General features: G+C 45.6%; 1 protein-coding gene and 1 pseudogene across 6 annotated transcripts in view; one reads left to right on the forward strand and one right to left on the reverse strand.

Annotated features, from left to right (window-relative positions):
• ST6GAL1 (ST6 beta-galactoside alpha-2,6-sialyltransferase 1) overlaps positions 1-21,327 on the reverse strand; it is a 119,191-nt gene that overhangs the window by 54,817 nt on the left and 43,047 nt on the right. The window contains exon 3 of one of the 6 annotated variants that reach the window (XM_042955013.1): positions 1,930-2,114. The exons of 4 other annotated variants lie outside the window; for them this stretch is intronic. The gene's annotated coding sequence lies outside the window, so the exon portion shown is untranslated. Of the gene's footprint in view, positions 1-1,929; positions 3,558-21,327 lie in introns of those variants that run through there. One more of the 6 variants, XM_042955014.1, reaches the window with a different exon arrangement.
• On the forward strand, positions 7,529-8,488 carry LOC122229664 (annotated as a pseudogene).

Consider the following 21,327-nt stretch of genomic DNA (forward strand, 5'->3'; position numbering starts at 1 on the left):
AGCTGGTCTCCAAATCAATGCAGAGCAACACTACCAGCTTTTTAAAAACAGAATAAACTTGGGGCGACTGGGTGGCTTGGTCGGTTAAGCGTCCGACTTTGGCTCAGGTCATGATCTCACGGTCCGTGAGTTCGAGCCCCGCGTTGGGCTCTGTGCTGACAGCTCGGAGCCTGGAGCCTGCTTCAGATTCTGTGTCTCCCTCTCTCTCTGCCCCTCCCCTGTTCATGCTCTGTCTCTCTCTGTCTCAAAAATAAATAAACGTTAAAAAAAAATTTTTTTTAATAAAAAGAAAAATTAAAAAAAATAAAAACAGAATAAACTCTGTGTGAGGGAGGGGAAAGGAAGGGAGAGAGGGAAAGAGAAAATAAGTTATGTTTCTCTGGAGAACTCTAACACATGGATGCATTCTTAGCCAAAATCCCCAGTGTTATGCTGTAGACATTGACAAGCTAACTCTAAAATTTATAAGGAAATACAAAGGACCTAGAATAGCAAAAGCAACCTTAAAAGAACAAAGTTAAAGGACTTGCATTCACAAACGTGCTATAAAACCTCAGTAATGAAGACAATTTGTTGTTGGTGTTAGTTAGGACAGACAACTAGATCGGGGGGGGGGGGGGGGGGGGGGAACCAAAATCCCTAAAGAGGCCCAGACATACACAGTAACAATTCTTTACAGTGGTACCAATGAAATTCAACGGAGAAAGGAAAGTCTTCTTAGTGAATTATTTTGAAATAGCTAGAGATCCATGCCGGGAAGAAATACGACTTTTGACCTCTACTTCACTTTATCCATACAATTAATTTCAGACGGATCTTAGAGCTGTATGTGAAAGTTGAAACAATAACACTTCTGGAAGTAAATACAGAAGAGTTTCTTCGTGAACTTGGAGCAGATAAAGATGTCTTAGGACACAAAAGGTACTAATCACAAAAGGGAAAAAAAACGGTTTAAGGAGAAGTTCATCCCATTTCAAGTCCGATTTATGCGAAAGTGGCCCTGATAATCTCAGTTCTTAATGTGAGCAAGACTGAAGATCAAGGCCCAGAAACAACCATCTAAGGACAACTTGTACCCAAGATGTTTCAGGGCCCCACACCAGGGTAACTGCCTCATATTTCACCAACGTGTAGGCCCGGAGTTAAGAAGTGTTTAAGAGAACAAGATAAGGTCTTTGTCACTGGAAGATCAGGGAATTGCTGGGAGATAAGACTCACTCAGAACTTACAGTGCTACTAAACTATGTAATTCTGACCTGAGGTCCAAAATAATTCAGGCAAAGAAGAGAGCAGGTTGGGTTGGAGTGAACACATCGAGGATATGAAACAGAAGGGAAGTGAGAAAGCATCGAAGTGTATCCCCCCTCCCCCATCCCATTTGTATAGATGAGAAAACAGGCCCACTGGCATAGAGAAGGCCACGTCACTGGTTTGCGACAGAGCCAGACTGGAACCCTGATTTCTTGGCTCCCTGTCAAATTTTCCTTCCAACCCTGTCATGCTGCTGACTTTACAGAAGATGTAGGGGATTCGCGTTGGTCCTTAAACGTATTTGAGACAATACTTGTGAGGTTCCCAGTATACTGTCCAGCATACAACAGGTGTTTGGCAGAGAATATGACTGTTATGCTAGATTGGACTTCCCAGATGAGCAGCGACAAAGCCGAAGGCCCCAACGCCAGCATTTCTATGGCAAAGCTCATGCCACACCAGGATTATTCCTACACCTATCCGGCGCCCCATTCTACCCGCTACTACCATTCAAGGAAAGCCACAGAAGTTCACTGTGGCTCTTCCCTAACTCACAAGGCATGAGGATTGAAGAAGGAAACACCCATCCTTTCCGTGATGTGCCCAGAGTTCAGATTTTGCCCAAGAAACAGGAAGGCTCGCAAGTTGGACGTGAACACACCACAGAACTCTCCTCACCTGAAATCCTTGGCTGTGCTGTCCAGGCCCAGTGGTAGGTAATAAGGATACAGGGGTGCCTAAGGCAGGTCTCTGCCTCGGGAGGAAGACAGGTAAGAGAGAATCACAGCCGCCCAGTATGCCACCATGAGGAGGGTCCAGTCAACCAGTCTGGATGGTTCAGGGAGGCGAGCTGGAGGAGACATCTCAAATAGGAAGATGAGAAGGAGTTGGACAGATAGAAGTAGGGGATGGGCGGGCTGTGTTCAACTGTGTCTCCAATCATTTCTTTGCGTTTCCTAAGGAATGTGCCTTATACCTTTCCATTCAGACAAATTTCATCTGTGTCACTGAGCACCATCAAACACTCGATACCTTCCATTCCTTGTGACACCAACTGTAGGGGGAAAGCCGCTAAATTAATGAGCATATGAAGTATCACCCTCTCTCTGCGAAATTATACACTTGCTAACCTTAAAACCAAGATTTCGTTAAAACCCGTTCAAAGCTTCAGGGACACGAGAATGTCGCTTTGCTCCCCCTTTGTTTCAGGATGGCCCCAAACCTACAACGTAGACATAAAAATGCACCGTAACAACAAATACGGTCAAAATCTGGGAGTCATTACAACAGAAGTTAGACCAATGCAAGAGGGCTAAGCTCTCCCTTCTGCAGGGTACAGAATAAAAATTAAAACACAGTGCTTTTCTTTTGGCTCCATTTATGCAGGGGCTTTGATGTGTGAGGCTCTGTGCTATATATCACCTCACTAACACCCCCTAACACTTCTGTGAGGCAGGTGCCATATTCCCACTTTACAGATGAGGAGACTCAAGAACAGAAGGGTTAAGTGAATTGTCCAAAGAAGGCATCTAGACTCAAACCCACATTTACAAGCTTCGTTGAGTCCTAATTACGTGCCAGGCCCCGCTTAGTACTTTGCAAGAGTTAATACACTACACCCTCCTGGCAACCTTATAGGGATAATGCCACTGTCCCCATTTTAGATGAAAAACGAGTCAACAAGAGATTAAATAACATGCCCAACACCACACATCTCTCAGACTCCAAAGCCTGTGACAGATCCATGTGCAATAGTAGGTGTGGAAGGAAACAGGAAGGTCATTCCTCTTCCTCAGGCCACAGCCAGTTCTGGAGGAAGCTCCATTGTGCTTTTGTGCTGCTGTGGGGAACGGAGGCTGAATGTCGGGGAGTGCCGTGTCCAGACTTGGAGGCTGTGGGTATTTGGGCTTGGCCCTCACCATCAGTCTGCAAAGGAAACTGTTTAACCAACCCGCCTCGAGGAAGGTGTCCCAACACTGATGGTGGCCTCGCCTGTCCCTCAGTGACATCAGTGGTGTTCTAAAAGCGAAGTACAAACAAACACTTGGCATATTTTTACCTTTGTTAATTTAGCAAAACTCTGACTATCACACCCAGTATCACACCTAAATCTGGTGATTTAGGGGCAAGAATGGTGAACTTACATAATCACTTGTTACTGGGAGACTAGAATCGTATGCTGTCCATCTTAAACTTACACCAGGCTGTTATGTCAATTCTATCTCGGTAAAACTGGCAGAGAAAGAAAACCCAGAAGCAACACCTCGAGAAAACAGAAGCAATAATCTCAAACCACCAACACATTTTAAAATGTTTGTCGCCTTCTGGCCTAGAATTCAAAGGCTGGGGTGTTTATTATAAAGAAATAGCTTTAAATTTATAATTATATATTATTTATAAATACAATTATATTTAATTATATTACATTTAAATGTAATTAAATTATGCTTAAACATAATTAACTTATATATGTATAAATCTCAGTGGTCTAGTTTTATCATCTAATTATAAAAGAAAAGAGACGTACGCATGAGGCTACAGGCTGGAGCATTAAATATGTCAATTTTGAAACAATCTAAATACCCAGCCATAGAAACAAGCAAGTTATATAGAGGATTCAGTGTTATCCTCTGAGGCCATTAACATACCACATGCACTATAAAGATAGAAAAAATGTTTATGGTACAGGAAGAAACAAACTCCATCCACACTAAAATTATAATTATAGTAAAAACCTTTTTTTTTTCCCCGCAAATGGATGATGATTGTACGAGAACACTGTACGATGAACACTAATGTATCGGAACGCCAGGAGTTAAAAAGCGTATCTTTCCTACTACTGCAATGTTTGTGAATGAAACAGACTTAGAACTCGCTCGGTTGCCCACAGGCAGGCACATGGCCCTCCTAATCCCGTTTCCCCTCCATCAGGATATCTTCGTCTTCCAGGAAAGGGATAAAACTCAGATGAAACACAGGACCTCCAGCCTTAGCACAGGGAGGTCAAACACATCTAACTTGGCGCTTCACAAGCTGGCCTTGGCCAAGCACTCTCTGCGTGTTAGAACCTGAATCTTCACACAACTTCTAAAAGGAAAGTATTGTCCGTGTGAGACAGGCTCACCCCATAGTGAAAGGGCTCCCTTAACTTCCACTCTTGCATTTGAAGACAACGGTTCCCCTTTACTAGCCTGTGACCCCTCGGCCACCTCCTTATTAGAAGCAGGTCTAACAATGGTTTGGAAATTACCTACACCTACTCTGCCCCCGGCCCCCCTTGCCCACTGCACACAACACTGTCAACACCAGCAGCAAATCAAACCCTCAGAGGTAATACCACCACATCAGGGCCACTGCTCCTTTCCACCTATTCAATTCCACCATCCTTCCAGGCCCAGATCAAGCCCCGGGAAGAGGAAGGACAGACCTGGGTCACAACCCAGCTCTAACTTTCCAGCTTCACGACCCCCAGCAAGTTATATGACCCCCCAGGGCTCCGTTTCCTCAGCTATTAGGCGGTACTGTAATAAATGCTTCATGTGACTGTGGCAATACATGAAATACGTAAAACACACCTTCGCCCAATACAGGAGTCACTAGCCACATGTGGATATGGAGCCTTAGCAGTGTGGCTAATCCATATGGAGATTGTGTTGCAAATGGAAAATATACACTGGAGTTGGAAAATTTCATATGGAAGAAAAGAATGTAAGAATGTTGGATTCATAACTTTTATGCCGATGACGTGATAAAGTACACACTATTTACATGTGTTGGGCTAAATTAAATATATTAAAGTTAATTTCATCTTTTATTTTTACTTGTTTAATGTGACTATTATAAAATTTAAAATTCCATACGTGGCCCACATTTGCGGCTTGCTTTCTATTTCCACTGAACACGGTCACCGTTCGACGTTCGTCCTTTCTCTGTTTTGCCCTCCCCATTCGCTGGCCGCATAGAAGCTCATGCTCAGTATTGTCTGAAGTCTTTAATCGCATCTGTGGTTCCTTCCAGGTGCGCCCTTTCTCCCTCCCAGGCCCCAGGTTACCAACCTGAGCCAGGTGACAAAAAGTAGAAAGGAAACTAGCTTCTTAGAATCAGGAAACCGAGCTGCCGTCCTGGCTCTACCATTACTAATCAAGTAGCCCCTCAGCATGCCATTTCACTCCCCTGAGCCACGGTTTTGTCACTTACAAAACAGGGTTAATGATATCATGTCCATGGCGTGAGAGAAGGCAGGTGAAGGTGCTTGGTAAACTGTCAAGGACTGCAGAGGTCAGGATTAAGTAGTATAATTTGCACGGCGAGGAGGTGGGGCACTCTTGCCTGCCTCCTCTGAGACACTCTGCCTTCCATTTTGTACCGTTACAACTATTTTCCACGTCTCGTGTCTCTAAAACCAAGTCTCCCCGAGAACACGCCTCCTCCCTCTCACAAGCCCCCAACGAAAGCAGAATGCTACAGGCAGACCCCCTCAAACCACCACACAAACGCAGTGTGTCCTGTGCCCCAGGCATTAGGCTCGGTGATGGGGATGGCTTTGCAGGAAACCTGGCAACACAGCATAGAACACGGTTGTAAGGGAGGAATCAAGTGAGTGTAAGCGCGCCAGGGACCAAGAGTAAGGTGCTCCTCACCTGGGAGAAGCAGAGAAGCGTGGTGGTGGGGAAATGTAGGAAATGGCCAACGGGAAGGACTCGTTTTGATATGTGCAGAACAGAAGGGTATAAAAGCATGAATGAGCAAGAAATGCTATACCAGTCCATCGAAAGTAAACATCGGCATTATGATGCCCAATGGGCCGCCTAACAATAAATATGTATCTTATCATGAGAGGCCCCTGATTAAGAGGTCCTTCCTGCGGACGGAGCAATACTGCCTTTCTGCCTTGGCTTCTTCGCGGTCCACTCAGGGATGTGTGCAATACGCTGTTAGGAGCTGAAGTAACACCTGTGGCGACAGCATCAACTTCAGCTTTGTGCACAGAGCCTTATGAAAGCAAAAGCCCCTGTCTCAAAACATCCTGTTCCTATCTTTAGCCAGCATATATCTCCTTACCATCTACACTCTACCGCCTCCGAAGGCCAACAGGCGTGCAAAGCACAAACCTACACCACTACGTGGGTGGCAGGGTGGGCTTCGCCACGTCATAATGTTTCTTCCTAGTTCCTGAATAAGACCCAGATTATTTCTAGTACAGCTGAGCTGCAACCTCTACCAAAACCACAATGTTAAAGCAAATACCTAAAGTTTCCGGGTTGAAGATCCGGGGCTGAAATTTCTGAAGCTGAACTTGTCCTTCAGACTGGTGTTCAAATACTTAAAGGAGTAAAGAATCTCAAAAGATCGTATTTTCATTTAAGAACAAAAAGACAAAAGATCAGGAAGTGGGCGATTCTAAGAGGGACAGTTGAGCAATAAAAGTAGATAAGCATCATGCGGAGGTGGCCTCGGTGGCATCAGTGTCCATCCCTGTGGACAGTGGGACCATGAGCCACACCTTACCGATGGCCAGATACAAAATCAGTGCCTGGACCCCAAATCCCCCTCTTTGGGGAAACTACTGATTACAAGCATTTTAAGAATGTTAAGTCCTATCAACCTATTGCAATGTAAGGACTGTATTTAGATCCTGATTTGAATGTTAAAAATGCTTTAAGCATTTACTAAGTAAGCTTTACTCCCGACATGGGGCTCAAACTCGTGATCCTGAGATCAAGAGTCGCATGTTCCACTAACCGGGCCAGCCAGGAGCCCCAAACAAACTGCTTTTATAATTACATACACACATAGCCACATGCACATATATTAAAATTGGTGATATTTGACTATTAACTCCCTATCTGATGGTATGAAGGAACTGTTCATTATTTAAACATAGTGGTATATTGTGGTTTTATTTTTAAAGGGTCCCCGTCTTGGGGCGCCTGGGTGGCTCAGTCGGTTAAGCGGCTGACTTCGGCTCAGGTCACGATCTCGCAGTCCGTGAGTTCGAGCCCCGCGTCGGGCTCTGTGCTGACAGCTCAGAGCTGGAGCCTGTTTCAGATTCTGTGTCTCCCTCTCTCTCTGCCCCTCCCCTGTTCATGCTCTGTCTCTCTCTGTCTCAAAAATAAATAAATGTTTAAAAAAATAAATAAATAAATAAAAATAAAGGGTCCCCGTCTTTTATTTTTTTAAGGATTTTATAATTGTGTTGGCGGCCACTGCCGCACGGCCTCTAGCTCGCTAAGTTCGGCCGAAGGAGAAGGGGGGTAAGTGAGGAGGCCTCAGTACCATGGCTCATACAAAGCAGGCTGCCCGCTAATCGACGGCGCGGGGCGGGGTAAAGCACCGAGGAAGCAACTGGCTACCAAAAGCCGCTCGCGAGAGTGCGCCCTCTACTGGAGGGGTGAAGAAACCTCATCGTTACAGGCCTGGTACCGCGGCACTGCGCGAAATTAGACAAACTTCCGATCCGCAAACTTCCTTTCCAGCGTCTGGTGTGAGAAATTGCTCAGGACTTCAAAACAGACCTGCGCTTCCAGAGCGTGGCTATCGGTGCTTGGCAGGAGCCAAGCGAGGCCTACCTGGTGGACCTCATTGGAAACACCAACCTATGTGCTATCCATGCCAAACGTGTAACAATTATGCCAAAAGACGTCCAGCTAGAGTGCCGCATACGTGGAGAATGTGCTTCAGAACCCGCTCTGATGGAAAACATTTCATTCTATTAAAAAAAAAAAATTTTTTTTTTTCTCTTCTTTCTATTATTGGTAGTTCTGAACGTCACATATTTTTTTCCCAGGGGGGTCAAAAGGTACCGAAGTATATGATTGCAAACGGAAAAATCGGGGACAGAAATCAGGTATTGGCAGTTTTTCCATTTTCATTTGTGTGTGAATGTTTAATATAAATGCGGGGACATAAAGCATTAATGCAAGTCAAAATGTTTCAGTGAACACGTTTCAGCAGTTCACCTTTATAACAATTATAAATAAATTTGTTAAATTTTTCTGGACAATGCCAGCATTTGGATTTTTTTAAAACAAGTAAACTTCTTATTGACCGCAACAATGGTGTTTGTAGCATTTTAATTATACAGTAGATTCCATCCATTCACTATACTTTTCTAACTGAGTTGTCCTACATGCAAGTACATTTTTAATGTTGTCTGTCTTCTGTGCTGTTCCTGTAAATTTGCTATTAAAACACATTAAACTATAAAAATAAAGAAATAAAGAAATAAAGATTTTAGTTTTTTAAGTAATCTCTGCATGCAATGTGCGGCTTGAACTCACCACCCAAGATTAAGAGTCACATGCTCTACTGACTAAGCTAGCCAGGTACCCCTAAACAGTCCCTGTCTTTTAAACATATACCAAAATATTTATTTATACAGACAAAATGAAAAAATAAAAAGCTGAATTAGAAGTCAGTTAAAATAAGATCTTATTTTGTATGGATATTCACGTGCAGTAAATGAAAGCTAAACGAAAAGTCCTCCTACCTTAAATCACCCATAAAATAGAACACATAGTCTGTTTATACAACCCTGAATGCTCGCACAGAAGTTCATCCAGTGAACCTAACACAGCTGGGTTATCATCCTACCCTGGAGCAAATTACAACTTTTTTCTCTGGGTAACAGAAGAAGTAATTAATTATATTGAGCTTAGTTCCACGTAGCACGAAAAAGACAAACATTGGGATCACACCCTGCACAAAAATGTTCATCCTACATCCTACAAAAAAAACAGAAAGAGAGTGAGGGAAACTCAGATTCATTGCTCCCAACCTGCTCTTGTGCAGGCCTTTGATTAATTTGGCTGAGTGGCTATCAGAACAGTGGACACTATCTCAATTATTCTTCCTTTTTGAATCTCTCCCCTTTTAAAAATGTGCTGAGTGGATACGGTTACATTGACATGCCAGTCTGTATGCTCATGTTGCTTCTAGTGTTAGAGTTGCTATTTAAGAAAAAAGATAACCACATCTGAACCCGTAGAAATTTATGGACAATAAGGAGCATGCAGTGTTCAGGTGACAAAGATAATCCTTGGTAAGGAAGCATCGCCGTGTTTTCCCATATTGCAACAACACGGCAAGCACAGGACCTAGCGTTCAATTATTATCATTCTCGTGTCAATATCATCATTGTAAGTATCACTGAAGCCTTATTCTGTGCTAGATGCTTCCTATTTTATCTTAAATCTTCCGAATAACTCTGTGGGTTGATTATTTTACAGGTGAGGAAACTGAAGATCAGAGTAAGTGAGTGATTTCCCAAAGGCCATACAGTTAGAGGGGGACATAACCAAGATTCAAGTCCTGCTCCCAAGCCTAGCCCTTTCTAGCACAGTGCTACCCTGCACACACATGAGGCCTGAGCACAGTTACTTAACCAGACCCCTTTATTTTCTAAAACATTCTAAAACATTTCTAAAAGAACAAAAACAAAAACAAAACCCTATTGAGTTGTCAACTGAAAAGCAGAGAAAACCCCACTCTGTGATCCATGGGAGGACTTCTACATGTTTATGGCCCTGTTTAGTCTCACTTCCAGTTTCTTTGGCCGCCATTATGTCTGCCCTTAACATCCATCTGACACACTTAAGAGAACAAGAAATGATTCTTTGGTTTGGAATGATAGAAACTCAGATGATCCCAGGATACCCCGACCCCAAAAAAGAGGTCCCTTACAACATTTTTTTCTTTAAACTTCAAATCCATTGGGTTGTCATGGCAACTTAATAATTGAGTCAGAGTGGCCATTTATGAAAGTGAACTGACAAAGGACACGCTCTGTCCAAAGGCCAGCCAAGCAGTGACTTGGGCACCCCACAGGAAGTTTGACCCTGAAATAGATCCCTTTATGAACTTGCTACTGCAATTCCTCATGCAGGGGATTATCGAGTGCCTGCAAAGGGAGGTGCCCATCCCAGGCTAAGGATTGTGGGGTAAAAGTGAAGTCAGAGTCTCAGCCCATAGGTAGCTCCAGGCATCATGGGGAGTGGGTGTGGGGTAAAACAGCCATCTGCTGTCACAGGAAACTATCCTTTGCCATCTCCAGGAGATTAGAGGAGATGGACAGTTTTGGAGGGATTAGTAAAGGATTTGTCTCATAAGTGCTGACCAGCAGTGGAACCATCTGACAGAGAAAAATAGTGGACTGCATGTTGTGGACAAGGACCATGTCTAATTTGCCTTTGAATACTGAAACTGTTCTCAGGTGCCACAACAGAAATCTGAAGGGCTCAGCTTGAGGAACTAGGTGTCTGCCCTCAGAATCGATTTGGCCATATCAGGGATTGACTGGAGATGAGGGAGATGATAGAATGATACCCACAAGGCCTCTCAAAGGCTGGGAACCACTGATATCCTAAAAGATCATGGGCAGACTACCCTCTGTCCTCAGAAAGGAGGGGAGGTGGCCGGGAATGGAAGCCCCCTCTGGCTTCTGTTGTGAGCAGTGGCCAAACTCAGTGACTCGGGAGAATTCATTTCTGCCCATAAGCTCAATGCCCCCCAACCGTGGAAGCAGTGGAATCATGGAAGCAAAGGCAGCAAGATGAATATGGGTCATCTCAGAAGGCACCAGGGCAGCTCATACACCTTCCCAGTAGGGATGAGGCATTCAGGCAAGTAACCCATGGTTCCAAAGGACCCAGGTCACAGGAACACACGTCTTCAGAGGTGAGACCTGGGGAGGCCAGAGGAGGTAATCCTCGGTCTCTAGCAGGCCACCCAGGGAGGAGTCACAAGTGTTCTTTGACTTAATGTGTGGGAAAAACCAGTGCGTCTGATGTAAAGAACATATTGAGTATGAGGCGATTTAGTACAGGAACCAAAGTCTCTCTGACCCCAAGTCTGAGTTAGGAGTCCTCCCCTTCTGTCCCACAGCACCCCTCTTAGAGTTTCCGTGTCCACCTCCTCTGCTAGGGTGTGACCTTCCAGAACACAGGAACCATTCGAGACCTTTCTGAGGCCCAGGCACCTACCACACCACTAGGTCCAGACAAGATCCTAGGCAATGACTCCTGCATACCCCGAATGCACGCACCGTGAATGAGGTACTATTCCACATTCCACACTCTACCCAAGAGAAAATAAAGGCCTGGCCCAATTGAAAAGCCAAATCAAAGCAAGTCTAGGAGAGGGCAACTGACTAGATCCTACCTGCGTCTCCCATATTATAAACTGTAAGTTTCATTGGAAAGGTCTAAAGTCGCCTGAGAAAAAAAGAGAATTAGTCAGTTACCAACAGGTGCACAGGGTAGAAGCCTGGGGTGGAGGTTCATGCCAACACTGTGCAACCCTGACCAGCTCTTTGTAGATGACCTAAAAGCAGGGGCGGAAAAGGTGGGAAGTCAGGCAACCATGACAGGTAGTGATGGAGAACTCACTGCGTCAAGTACATGAGCCAGCTGGTTCCAGATAAAGCCAGGACCTGGTTTGTATTCTTAATTGGAATTTTTACAGGAAATCAAGAAAGACCGAGCCGTGGGAAAGGACAGCAATGGTTTAAGAGAGAGGGACTTGGTTCTTCATTCCAGGTAGCCACTCACAGGGTAGTTAAATACAGTGGTCAATCCTGATGCCTATCAATACATCATCTTAAATGTCAATACCCCTGACTGAACATGAACTATGTATGTATCAGGTGCTGTGCTAGGCAGTTTCTCTCTCTCCAATTATCATAATGACCCTGCAAGGTAAATGCACATCACCTGCATTTTATAGATGAGCATCTTTACGGGAAGAGCTAAGCCCCTTGCCCAAGGTCACGCGTGCAGGTAGAACAAGGCTAGAATTCAAAGCCAACTCCAAAGCCCATGTTTACAGCACACAGAGGAAAGACTACCCCTACGAGTAAGGGCAGGGAAGGGAAGGCTTCCTGTGAAGAAATAAGGTCAGAGCTGGAAGGATGTGTAGGATGTGGACAGCTGGAACAGTGCTAGAAAGATATCCAGGAGGTCCTGATGGTCCCTGGGATCCTGACAGAAGACACTCAAATTCAAGTGCCTTGCAGTTATACCATTTTTCAAAGAGTAAATGCTACCTGATGGGCACTTTAGGATTCTAATTTTTTATTCATCTCCTCCCCACACCTCTTACCGTCCACCTGCTGGTTCTAATTCTACTCTCTAGAGGAAAACACATGTCTCTTCTTTTGCCCAGAGGGCAATCCTTCAGGACTATTACACTCCCCTGAACCTTCTCTTCTTCAGGCTAAAGATTCTCCTTCTTTGAACCATTCCTTCAATGGCATGGCCTCTGAACCCCTAACAGTTCTCCTCACTCAACTCTGGGCCCGCTCTCATTTGTCCACATCACCCTGAATAGAACTAAACAGTTTCCAGATGTGGCCCAACTAGTATGCAACAGGAAACTGACTACACCTCTACAATGCAAATATAAAGAGTTTCTGGGTAGTTTTTAGCAGTCTCGTGTGAGTGACTCTCTCAGTTGAGCGACCACTGAAGTAGAGTTCATTAGCCTTTTTTCCAAGTCCTCCTCTATCTAGTCCCATCCCCAGGTGGCCTGCCTTACTTATGCCACTAGTATTCGGACCTCACATTTCATCCTCCACTTAGCCCGGTGCATTCTTTCTTTGTACACTTAGCCCCTCTCCTAGCCTGTGAAGCTTATACCGAACCTTGACGCTGGCACATACCACATTTGCTAGGACAAATGATAGCTGTGCATCATCCATAAATCAGCAAGTCCTCCCGATGTATTCCTCTAAATCACGGACGGGCACTAGCCTCCCAACACAAAAGCATTCTTTGGTGACAGCCACAGAAACAGTACGTGTGAGCCAATGGAAACACCATCCAGGCCACATTTTCCACAGTGTTCCCGAGAATAGAAACCCCCAGTTATTGAGACAAAGATGCTCAGTGTCTGACACAAGAGTTTTAAGTTACTCTATCATCATAACCGACACGTATTTTGATGCGACATCACATGTCTGCCCTCGAGGGAACACCTGGGATGGTCTTTAAAATATAGGTTATGGGACCATACACAAGTCTCACGGTGCAGACACCACAAAGAGCAACTCAACTAGGGTACAAGGGGCTGGGCTGGACCGCCAACTCGGAGAGAGATTATCTTTCGTAAAAAAATATTATGGATAGAGAGAGGCTATGGTGCTTTCCCATATGAGCCCCAAATTGAAAAGTCTCAAGTCATGGAATTCTATGCCTCACGTCCCAGGGTGAGGAGAAGCAATAGGATGGACTTATATAATATATATAATAAATAGTTCCCTTAGTATCATAGTTATCACTTACTAAGTATTGCCACATGCTATGCATTTTACACAGGACATTTCAGTTATTGCCTCATACTCATGGTTTATAATTATGCCCCTTGAAAATTTAAATTATATTTCTCCCTCCCTTGGGTTTTCCCATTCTCTAGAAGACAATGAAGACCTCCCAACAGCATTTCAACAAAAATATTTACAAGTTTTCTCCAGACCCTGGCAATTCATTTGGCCAACTAACCACCTCTTTCGTAAGTATTTCTCAAGATTTTCCTGAGAATAAGACACTGGGCTGGGCACTACGGATATTTCTTTTTTTTATGTTTATTTATTTTAGAGAGAGAGACAGAGACAGAGACAGAGCGTGAGCAGGAGAGAAGCAGAGAGAGAGGGAGACACAGAATCAGAAGCAGGCTCCGAGCTGTCAGCACAGAGCTCGACACAGGGCTCGAACTCACAAGCCATGAAATCATGACCTAAGCTGAAGTTGGATGCTTAACCAACTGAGCCGTCCAGGTGCTCCCAGGCAGCTACATTTCTTACATTGATCTCTCTTTAGCCACAGTCTTCAATTTTCTTTCCCCGGGGCTTGTTCTAGGCTCTCTCCCCTTTGTCGGCTGTGAGCCCTCAGGTAGGTTATGGAAAATACTGATACAATGCCCTTCACCTAAAGAGGACGGATGTAACATGCACGTGGGAGCTAGCTTATCTCCAGGCACATAGGATACTTAATAAATATTAGGGATTTTTCTTTCTTTCATTCTTTCCTATGCAGCCAGCCAATCTGTGTCTTTTCAGAGAAGATGGGAGTAAAAAAGGAGTCCAATGATTCTGTTCTCTCCCAGGACATCTCTGAACTTTATGTCATTTGCCACCACCAGGGAATTAAGCCTGCCTGCTCTGCATATCACATTTAAAAAAAAAATGTTTTTAATGTGTATTTACTTGAGAGAGAGAGAGAGAGAGAGAGAGAGAGAATGCAAGTGGGGGAGGGGCAGAGAGAGAGGGAGACAGAATCCAAATCAGGGTCCAGGCTCTGAGCTGTCAGCACAGAGCCCGATGCGGGGCTCAAACCCATGAACCGTGAGTTCATGACCTGAGCCGAAGTCAGACACTCAACCTACCGAGACACCCAGGCGCCCCTGCATATCACATTTTTAAAAAGGGGGGGAAAAAAAAGACTTCAGTTCTGGATATATTTCAAATCATGGTTCTTTTTATATTTTTCCTTTCCCAACACTATTCTTTTTATAAAATCCAAAGAAAGCAAACTGAGATCATTGAAATCCAACTCCCAGAGAGTCGGGGTGAGATGAAGCTGGTTCAATGCCAGGCTCTGACCAACAGTTCAGAGATCTGTCTGCCACCCTTGGCCAACTCTTTTCTTCCTCTGGTTTCCTGGGACTTATCATCAGCTTGGGTCTGGAAGTTTGTGTCCGCCTCCCCCCGGGCACTCAAATTCATATGTTGAAATCCTAACCCCCGGAGGTGAAAGTATTGGGACATGATTAGGTCATGAGGGTGGAACCTTCATGAATGGGATTAGTGCTCTTAGAAAAGAGGCCCCACTGCCCGTTCAGCTCTATGAGGGTACAGTGAGAAGGCACCAGCTATGAACCAGGAAACGAGGTCTGATTTCAGACTTCCAGCCCCCAGAACCGTGAAAAATAATTTCTCCTGTTTAAGCCACCCGATCTGGTCTTTTGTTATAGCAGCCTGAATGGACGAAGACACCAATCACATCCTTTACATCCATGTGGAACTGTTTACTAACTTGTCACTGAAATGAGTCATCTGAAGATATACCTCTTAAACACATAACCACTGTGCAGTAAAGAAAACCAAAGTATAACCACATACAGCTGCTCAAAGTGCTAAAGAATATATAGCTTAGGGGAGAGAAATGCCACTAACCAACAGTCAGTGGGTCAAAGAGCAATCTCTCTACATTAGACATTCTTGTCGTCTTGTTGTTGCTGCTGATACAATGACTGATCACTAAGGTCCACAGGATTTTATTGGATTCAGTAAATACTAACTGTGGACCCACTATGTGCCAGGCATGGTGCTAGGGGGCTGGACCGGGCAAGGACAAGATGTAATTTGCACTAGGTTCTGTCTGTCAATCTGGATGTTATTACCTTACTGTCAGTCACTTCCCCACTCACTCACCCACCCACACCCAAAAGACGGTTTTTTAATAGCTAAAAACAAATCCTTCAAACAAATCACTTCCTCAAGCCACCGCCTGATCTCTCCTTCCTCATAGCAGAGCTTCTCGAGTCACTTCCCCACTTTCCACTTGTTCCTCAAATAATTGAAGTCAGCCCCCATCATTCCACTGAAATTGCATTTCTAATTGCAAAATCTGAAGAGCCCTCTCCAGTACTTTCTTTGTGAGTCCTCCCCAGGTCTCCGTCTTCAAACTCCCTCCTTCTAAAGTCTGACAGGCATACTTTGGGGTTTCCCTCCTCCCTCCCCATTTTAGCCTCCTCTGGGGACCAGCTTCCAGAGCAGCCCAGAAATGCCCACGTCCCCAGGGGTCCAGCCTCAGCAGGACCTCTGTTAACACACAGACAACGCCTGCCTCCGTGTGGCCAGCCACCTCTGGCATCTCCCTCAGACTCTACACCACATCTTTTAAGAAACATTTTTAAACTCAACATCTGTACAGAAACTTTGCACTCCACATTTACTCGTTTTCTTAAGTGCATGAGTCACCACGTGCTCGACAAGAATCTTCGTGCTTAGGATGCAACAGGGAATAAACCAGATGAAGATCACTGCCCTTAAAAAGGGCAGAGTGAAACACAAAAGCCCCACAAATGTAATAAATTATGTAGGATCTTAGAGGATACTAAGTGCTATGGGAAACAGAGCGGAGCGGAATGTGGAAAGGGAAGGATCAGAAGTGCCGGGGTGAGCCAAGTTTCCATTTTAAAAAGGTCAGAGAAGGGCTTATTGGGAAGGGAACATTCGAGCAAAGAAGTACAGGTAGTGAAGAGTGAGCCCCAGCGATATCTCAGGAAGAGCGCGGGCAGGAGTACACAGGTGAGCACTGGCCCGGATGCAAGGCACAAAGGGAAGGGGACAGAGGGAGGGGATCCCAGAGGAACAGAGACAGCCAGGTGGGAGGTGGAAGAGATCAGGTAGCACCTTACAGGTCATGGTGAGGACTCTGGCTGTCGTTCTAACTAAAAGTGAGAGCCACTCCAAGGGTTTGGCAAAAAAGAGCAACTTTGACCTGACTCAGTGTTGCCAGGATAGCTCAGGCTGCAGTGTGTGGGGAGAGGGGTCAAGGGTAAAAGCAAGCAGACCACTGGAGAGATCCGAGTGTGAGAGCAGGAGGCTGCAGTGGAGGTGGTGAGAAGGAATGTATTTCAGGGTGCTTTGAAACTCAAGTTTGATGGATTTGATTTGGGTGTGAGAGAAAGGTCAAGGGCGATTCCAAGGCTTGGGGCTCAAGCAGCTGGAAGACAGGAGACCAGAGGTCAGGAGAAAGGTCCAGGCTGGAGGTATAAATGGGAGGTTCTGGATCCTGTGGTCGAGTTGTTCTAGTGCAGCTGCATGGGGGTTTGCTCGCCAGCAAGAGTTCCTGGGTTTAAGCCGGCCTCTGGCACTGTTCAGCTGCGTGATCTCAAACAAGCTACCCAACTGCTCTGAGCGTGCCTCCTCACCTGTACAGTGGAGAAAACCAAAGTACCTACCGCTTTGGGGTTCATGGGGCGGGGAGGGGGGTTGGAGAAGAGGCAATTCACGTTAACTACCCTGCACGCAGAAATCAGCCTTCAGTGTATGTTAGCAATTGTAACCCTCTCCCTCCCTCTCTGCCTTTCTTACTATCTTGCTAAGCCTGGTATCTTTGACTTACCCTTCTTTCTCACCCCAAATTCAACGCATTCCACTCCCCAAGTGCTCCTGGATCACTTGTTCGTCCTGGTACCTCACTATCCCCACGACAAGCCAATCAAACTAAATAGGAAACAAAGTTCCATTTCTACTCTCAAAACATGTCTTAAATCTGTCGCCATCTCTCTTTTCTCATTATTTCTCCTCTGAGCTCCCAATAAATGTTACGAACCCTCAACCTCAATGACTGCTCAAAGCAAATTAAAATTGTATTTTAATTTTATTTATTTAATACAATTTTAATTTGCTTGCATGTCCCTCTTCCCTTAAAACCGCAGGAATTTCAACCACCAAGTAATAATTAGCTCCATAGCCCTGGAGCCTTATGTTCAGTGCCCAGACCATGATAGGTATCCAATCAACATGTTGACCAAAAGAAAAAACAATTTTATTGGCTACTGTTACCCGCTAGACACTGAAATTAAGACACAATCACCACTACCTCCACATAAACTACAGTCCCTGCCTTTCAGGAGTTTTGAGAAACAAACTAAGTACACCCGAGGCAGAAAATAAACCAGCTGAATAAATGTAATGAGACCATTATAATGAAAGGGCAAGCTGTATAATATTGACTTGATTTACATAAGGAACGCCAAGAAAAAGATACCATCTGGGCTAGATTAGAAATGAAGACAGATGGGCCGCCTGGGTGGCTCAGTCAGGTGAGCGTCCAACTTCGGCTCAGGTCACGATCTCACAGTTTGTGGGTTCGAGCCCCCCATCCGGCTCTGTGCTGACAGCTCGGAGCCTGAGAGCCTGTTTCAGATTCTGTGTCTTCCTCTCTCCACCCCTCCCTCGCTCACACCCTGTCTCTGTCTCTCAAAAAGGAAACAAAGAAAAAAGAAATGAAGACTGAGACTATTATTGGAACGGCTGGCTATAACCAGAAGCCTTCAGGACAGAAAGATGGGAGCAGGGCTTTCAAATAGAAGGTGGGGAAGTGAGACAGGCCACTGGGGCCTTTGCCAGCGGTCAGGGAGAGACAGGACAATAAAGTGGAGAGCGACCACTTCTAGATGGAGGCCAAAAAAGCTGCTGCAGGGAAAGATGGCTGATAGGTAGTCAAAAAGGGGAGTGTGACAGAGGACCCTCCATCTTGCCATGAGTGTGCGCATAACGTAGAGCCAAAAAGTAAAATCTGTTCAAGGAAAACAGGAGTTGAGCTGGAGAAAGCCCTCAGATTCCTTCACCTCTCCTGGGGGATTTTTATTTCTCTAACACGGCAGATCTATCTACTAGAAGATGTGATCTCCTTGTGTTCGGCACACAGAGGTGGGGGCTCAGACGGTCTCCTTATCCAAGTGAATACACACAGGTATCCCGTGGTCCCAAGCCCCAGGTTGATGAAATGACACACAGCTCACACTCCCTTCTTCTCATTTCATCTTCCCAGCTGTCATCACTCAAGGGCAGTCAGATTCCTGGACCTCAACATCCTTGCCCCAGAGTCCAGCAGTGTGCACACATCTTTCAACATTCTTAGCCGGAATAGAGCCTCCCCGAGAGTCATGAGTGACAGGAAATCTCTCTCTGCTGCAATCACCAAGACATGACTTGAGGAAGGTCATGGTTATCCACATTCATAAACGTTAGGGATGACTTCAAACATGAATACAGGGATCAGCCATCCCTTTGAAGCACTCTGAACAAAGCTTTACGCTCTGTCACCAGTCAGGGTAACCAATCCCTAACTTTCCTCCTCATCGAGAGAAGCAAAACTTCATATTATCCCAATGAGACACAGTAGCGTAGGCATAATAAGTTCTAATGTGTGATTCACACAGACACAGGTCTGAAGTCCAGGTCCGTTGCTTACTAGCTCTGTCACCAAGGGCAACTTAGCTGAATTCCCTGAGCCTCAGTTTATTCATCTGTAAAACAAGGATAGTGTTGCCTATATCACACGGCTGCTGAAAGGATTAAATGAGAAAAGATACATAAAGCACCAACACACAATCGGTGTTCAGAGTGGCAGCTATTATCATGGATCTTAGAAATCAAAGTGTCCAAGGCAGTTATTCGGTAGGCTTCCATCAGTTTTAGCAGGGTCTTAGAGATGCTCTTGGTCTCTAGGAAAGCCGGTGCTGAGTTTTGTCATCAATGCTGCGGTTAAAAACAGGACAGGGGTCAAGCTTTCCTCCAGGCTCTGATGAGACAACGTTCCCTATGGTCTATGATTTATATGCCCCCAAGATGGGCCTTAAGAACTTCAAAACAAAGGCACGACCCAGACATATAGAGAAGAGACAGACATCTGCCCACCATCAGTCCCCAAGGAAAATGAAGTATTCTGTGCCCTCATGGTAGGACCGAGAGTCTGGAGACTCAGCTACAGAGGAAACTGCAGAAGTTTCCCAGGGCCCAAAGCAGGGAGTGATGGCCCAGAGACAGCTTCTCACTTCGGCCTCTGCCATCCGTTCCTTCCTGCGTTCCCTCCCAGAGTTGGGATCCTTCCTGACTTTTGCACAGCTGCTCCACTCCACCTCCGCTGGTATATCAGCATGAAGGACTCCTGGTGCGTGCATGCCCAGGGCAGACGCTGAGCGGCCACCGGGTCCTCGAGGAACTGACCAGCCCACCCGACACATGGTGTCACCACCGACCGCTCGATCACAAACAACAGGACCTCTGAAGGCAGCTCATTCCGTGTGCAGATCGTTCTCCGAGTCTAGAGGTTTAGAATGTAGACTCACTGATCCAGAATCTACTTCCCTTAACTTCTGTCTTCAAGAGCTAGCTGTAGGACTAAGGAGCTTTTAAAAGATGAAAACCTTTTCACGGCAAGCTATCCTCTGAGTCAGTTCATGTCACAATACTCACAGCCACCATTTGTAGGGGGCCAACCGTGAGCCACACCTAACAGGCAGGAGAGCACAACACCGTTTCCTAAACTTGCCAGATCCTAATATCATCCTGGGTACCTGTTTCATCCTCTGCTCCCAGAGCCCCACGCTAAGCAAGCTGAATCAACAGCTGACACAGAGCCTGGGAACTGCTCCTTCACCAAGAGCCCCAGGTGGTTCTTAGGATCACGCAGATTGGAGACGGGTGACCTAGTGGACCCAGCTGTGCCACCACTATCGTTGACTCACTACGGGAGCTTGGGCAGCTTGTAGAACCTCTCTGAACCCCAGTTAAGGATCTGTGATTTCAGAATGATAACAGCACGTGCCTGTAGCGTATTCCGAGGAATAAACTAGATGTCTCAGCCCACAGCCTCTCAGCAGTGATGCCATTCCTGGTCCTAATGACCCTATGAAATTGCAACCCTAATGGAGCTTGAGTGCATTACGCTAAGTGAAAGAAGTCGGTCAGAGAAAGACAAATACCATACGACTTCACCCATATGCACATGAAACAAAACAAATGAACGAGGGAAAAAGAGACAAACCAAGAAACGGGCTCTTTACTGTAGAGAACTGATGGTTACCAGAGGGAGGTGGGTGGGGGGACTGGGTGAAATAGGTGAAGGGGGGAGCGCCTGGGTGGCTCAGTCAGTTGAGCGTCCGACTTCGGCCCAGGTCATCATCTCGCGGTCCATGGGTTCGAGCCCCGCATCGGGCTCTGTGCGGACAGCTCGGAGCCCGGAGCCTGTTTCAGATTCTGTGTCTCCCTCTCTCTCTGACCCTTCCCTGTTCATGCTTTGTCTCTCTCTGTTTCAAAAATAAACATTAAAAAAAAATTTAAAAAAAAAGAAATAGGTGACGGGGATTTAGAGGGGGCACCTGGGTGTCTCAGTCAGTTAAGCAGCCGACTTCAGCTCAGGTCATGATCTCACGGTCTGTGGGTTCGAGCCCCGCATCGGGCTCTGTGCTGACAGAACCTGGAGCCTGCTTGTGATTCTGTGTCTCCCTCTCTCTCTGCCCCTCCCCTGATTGTTCTCTCTCTCTCTCCCTCTCAAAAATAATAAA

Source organism: Panthera leo, chromosome C2 (assembly GCF_018350215.1).
Source record: "Panthera leo isolate Ple1 chromosome C2, P.leo_Ple1_pat1.1, whole genome shotgun sequence".
Lineage (NCBI taxonomy): Eukaryota > Metazoa > Chordata > Mammalia > Carnivora > Felidae > Panthera > Panthera leo.